This window comes from Pan troglodytes, chromosome 15, assembly GCF_028858775.2.
Source record: "Pan troglodytes isolate AG18354 chromosome 15, NHGRI_mPanTro3-v2.0_pri, whole genome shotgun sequence".
Classification (NCBI taxonomy): Eukaryota; Metazoa; Chordata; class Mammalia; order Primates; family Hominidae; genus Pan; species Pan troglodytes.
In genome coordinates, this window is record NC_072413.2 from 58,188,772 (window position 1) to 58,193,848 (window position 5,077).

A 5,077-nucleotide genomic window follows, 5' to 3' on the forward strand; every position below is an offset into this window, starting at 1 on the left:
AAGTTCAATTGTTTTCATTTTTAGCTCCTGCAAATAAGTGAGAACATGTGAAGTTTGTCTTTCTGTGCCTGGCTTATTTCACTTAACATAATGACCTCTAGTTTCATCCATGTTATTGCAAATGACAGAATCTCATTCTTTTTTATGACTGAATAGTACTCCACTGTGTGTATGTACCACATTTTCTTTATTCATTCAACTGTTGATGGCCACTTAGGTCCAAATGTTGGCTATTGTGAATAGTGCTGCAATAAACGTGGGAGGGCAGATATCTCTAATATACTGATTTCCTTTCTTTTGGGTGTATACCTGTCATTGAGATTGCTGGATCATATCGGTAGTTCTATTTTTAGTTTTTTTAGGAATGTCCAAACTTTTCTCCATAGTGGTTGTATTAATTTACATTCCCACCAACAATGTACAAGTGTTCTATTTTCCCTACATCCTCACTGACATTCATTATTGCCTGATATAATGAATAAAAGGCTTTTGGCTTAAAGCCATTTTAATTGGGGTGAGATGATATATCATTGTGTTTTGATCTGCAAGGAAGTTTTTGTAGCAATATAGAAAAATATTCATATGTTGTTAAAGGAGTAGAACAAAACCCAAAATTATATCTATGATGTGACTACTAGTGTTATGTAAAAAATTGAAATAGTGTTCTGCCAAGGTTTTTCAATGCAATGAATATTTTTGTGCTTTGCAAAATTATCGTAAGTGTTCATATTATATCTTCTCTTTGGCAATGTCTCACTGATGTTATGGTGATATCGCTACCTGCTCAGTGAGGATGACTTTGACACCTACTGTCTTTCGGCAGAGTTAGACTCAATCTGAGCCTTAGGTGGTATGGCTCCTTTGGGTATTCATGGATCCACAGGGCCAAAGGGAAGAGAAATCACTATGTAAAATCTCCAGCCACATAGGCCTTTCCACCAGAATTGTAAACATGCACCTGCTCGCATGGGGAATGGGGGAGTGCTGGAGGGACAATAAATTGGCAAACCTCTTTGGCATTCTCTAATAAAGTCGGAGCTATCCATACCTTATGACCCAGAAATGCCACTCCTAGAGAATTATCCTGGGGAAACTAGAGGCACATATGCATCAGTAAATATGCCCAAGAATGTTTATAATAGCACTATTCCTATTCAACAAAAACTAAAACAACTTAAATGTTCGTCACTAGTAGGATGGATAAAAATGGGTAAATATATAGTGTAATCATGTAATGCTATACAAAAATGAGTGTATATATAAACTACATTTAGACTCAACAAAATGGACGAGGCTCAGAAACATAACGATGAATGAAGGCAGCAAGATATATGGTATGATTCCATTTGTAAAAAGTTTAAAAACAGTGGACTTCCGGGTCACGGCGGAGCGGGCTCTCACGTGGAGGCGGGGAAATTTCGCCCACCGGAATGATCACCAAGACACACAAAGTAGACCCTGGGCTCCCAGAGAAGAAAAAGAAGAAGAAAGTGGTCAAAGAACCAGAGACTCGATACTCAGTTTTAAACAATGATGGTTACTTCGCTGATGTTTCTCCTTTAAGAGCTACATCCCCCTCTAAGAGTGTGGCCCATGGGCAGGCACCTGAGATGCCCCTAGTGAAGAAAAAGAAGAAGAAAAAGAAGGGTGTCAGCACCCTTTGCGAGGAGCATGTAGAACCTGAGACCACGCTGCCTGCCAGACGGACAGAGAAGTCACCCAGCCTCAGGAAGCAGGTGCTTGGCCACTTGGAGTTCCTCAGTGGGGAAAAGAAAAATAAGAAGTCACCTCTAGCCATGTCCCATGCCTCTGGGGTGAAAACCTCCCCAGACCCTAGACAGGGTGAGGAGGAAACCAGAGTTGGCAAGAAGCTCAAAAAGCACAAGAAGGAAAAAAGGGGGCCCAGGACCCCACAGCCTTCTCAGTCCAGGACCCTTGGTTCTCTGAGGCCAGGGAGGCCAGGGATGTTGGGGACACTTGCTCAGTGGGGAAGAAGGATGAGGAACAAGCAGCCTTGGGGCAGAAACGGAAGCGGAAGAGCCCCAGAGAACACAATGGGAAGGTGAAGAAGAAAAAAAAAAAAAATCCACCAGGAGGGAGACGCCCTCCCAGGCCACTCCAAGCCCTCCAGGTCCATGGAGAGCAGCCCTAGGAAAGGAAGTAAAAAGAAGCCAGTCAAAGTTGAGGCTCCGGAATACATCCCCATAAGTGATGACCCTAAGGCCTCCGCAAAGAAAAAGATGAAGTCCAAAAAGAAGGTAGAGCAGCCAGTCATCGAGGAGCCAGCTCTGAAAAGGAAGAAAAAGAAGAAGAGGAAAGAGAGTGGCGTAGCAGGAGACCCTTGGAAGGAGGAAACAGACACAGACTTAGAGGTGGTGTTGGAAAAAAAAGGCAACACGGATGAGGCGCACATAGACCAGGTGAGGCGAAAGGCCTTGCAAGAAGAGATCGATCGCGAGTCAGGCAGAACGGAAGCTTCTGAAACCAGGAAGTGGACGGGAACCCAGTTTGGCCAGTGGGATACTGCTGGTTTTGAGAACGAGGACCAGAAACTGAAATTTCTGACTTATGGGTGGCTTCAAAAACCTGTCCCCTTCGTTCAGCCGCCCCGCCAGCACGATTGCAAGGCCCAACATGGCCCTCGACAAGAAGGCGGCTGACAGCCTGCAGCAGAATCTGCAGCGGGACTACGACCGGGCCATGAGCTGGAAGTACAGCCGGGAGGCCGGCCTCGGCTTCTCCACCGCCCCCAACAAGATCTTTTACATTGACAGGAACGCTTCCAAGTCAGTCAAGCTGGAAGATTAAACTCTAGAGTTTTGTCCCCCCAAAACTGCCACAATTGCTTTGATTATTCCATTTATGCTGGAGATTACAAATTTTTTTTGTGAAAAAATCAGATCTTGGTGATAACCTCGAGCAGTAAGATATTTTAAATAACTCCCATAAGCTTAGCGTTCCAGTAATGGAACACTAGGCATAAATGGTTTATTCAGTTGTGCACATGAAAGCCATCTGACAGTTGGCTCACATTGAACACCTGTGGAGATTAAGGACGAGGACAACTATATTGATGGGCTTGGATGAACTGGGGCGGGGCAGCTCATCTTTCGGGAGCCAGGAGAACGAGTGAGTGCTAAAACCTCCTATTTTCTGTGTTAAACATTCCGTCCCTGTTTGAGACATCAGTATGTACAGTTAACCTTTGTTGAGTGTTTAGCAGGTGCTAGGGACATACTAGTGTTTTCCTTAATGTATTTAATCTTCATAATTATGAAATGGGTGCTATTATTAGCCCCATCTTATAGATGAGGCAACTGAGGTTCAGGAATAAAGTAATAAAATTGCCTGGGGTCACCCAGCAAAAAAAAAAAAAAAAAGTTTAAAAACAGTCAAAATTAAGCTATGCTATTAAGGTATGAATATAAAATTGGTAAAACTATAAGGTAGGAAAATGATTATCACAAATGTCAAAATAGTGGGTACCTCTGAGGAGGGAAGGAAAGAGGGAACTGTGTTTGGAAAGGGGAACATTGGGGCTTCTGGCCTGGCAATGTTCTTTCTTGATTAGGCAAGGTTTTTTTTTTTTTTTTTCACGTTCGTCATTTTGCATTAAACAGTGGGACATTTGTATTTTATGCTTTTTTATGTATATATTATAGTTTTGTTGTTGTTGTTGAGACAGAGTCTCACTCTGTCGCCCAGGCTGGAGTGCAATGGCATGATCTCAGCTCACCGCAACCTCCACCTCCTGGGTTCAAGCAATTCTCCTGCTTCAGCCTCCTGAGTAGCTGGGATTACAGGCACACGTCACCATGCCCAGCTAATTTTTATATTTTTAGCTGAGACGGGGTTTCACCATGTTGGCCAGGCTGGTCCCAAACTCCTGACCTCAGGTGATCCGCCCACATCGGCTTCCCAAAGTGATGGGATTACAGGTGTGAGCCACTGCGCCCAGTCTATAGTTTATTTTTAAAAAATAAAAAGAGGAGACTCTAACAAAAAGGTCTGTATGTCAGGAGTTAGGCAGTGGAGAAATCACATTTCTAGAAACAAAAACCTTCTTCAAGTCACTGAAGTGGGAGTTGAAGAAGTTAGTTTAAGATCTTGATTAATAAAACAGAGCCACCTCAGGGATTTGGTTATCAGTGAGGAGCAGGGTTCAGAAGCATTGCTTAATGAATACATATGATCTTTTGAATTCCTCCATGGGAAGTCTAGATCACCAGGAATTGTGTCTTTGAAAGACTCCAGGGCAGTGGAAAGGAGAGCTCTGTAGGTTGTAGAGGCTGGTGCATGGGAAGGAGTCCTCGCTTAGTTTATGCCTGTATCCTCTCCTGCTTCTGCCTCTTCATCTCATGCAGTATTGACTGAGAAACTCAAGAGGGAGGCATGGACCTGCCAATAGAGAAGTCAAGGTTACAGTTTTTAGATCCAAATTAGGGTTATCCATCACTGTCATAAAGTCATGAACACAGGGGTGTTTATTAACTGGTCAATCCACGTTGTGCATGGTGGCCCATGAGAGGGCTCTGAAATGAAGGGGAAAAGCATTTCAGGAACTGTTAGACTGAAAGCAGGACTCCAACAATCTTAAACGGAACCCAGAATAGCAGAGTCGTGAAGAGTGGACAGTACTTACTACCTTGTACTATGGCCAGTGAGGTTACCTGACTCACTCTCCTGCTTATAAACTGTTGCCCAGGAAAGTTTCAAGCTCAGTCTTATCGAGCCCTCTTCAAACTGACATGGATAGCAAAATACCTAGCAATTTTTCAGTTGATTGATCAACCTGGGCGGTCTGCCCCATACTAAACATTTTACCAAGAACCAAAAGATTGTATTGATTACTTGTGAATTTGAAATCTGTCATTTAAAGCTCAAGACCTGAAGATTCTCGCTGGCTTAAGTTTAGTGTTGTGTTCCTTCCATACTATTAAACTAGAAACTTGGAAAGAAACAAAAGAGATTACTTGGTGCTCTTGCAATGTAGTGCTGAGCTTAACTTTCTATTGACTCAGTTATTTTACAACTCTGTGGGGGTAGAAGTGAACTTAAAAGTTCTCATCTGGTAGAG

At 43.1% G+C, this 5,077-nt stretch overlaps 1 pseudogene; it reads left to right on the forward strand.

Annotated features, from left to right (window-relative positions):
- The first annotated feature begins 1,372 nt into the window (after nucleotides 1-1,372).
- Nucleotides 1,373-2,931, forward strand: LOC453970 (lysine-rich nucleolar protein 1-like; annotated as a pseudogene).
- The last annotated feature ends 2,146 nt before the right edge of the window (nucleotides 2,932-5,077 follow it).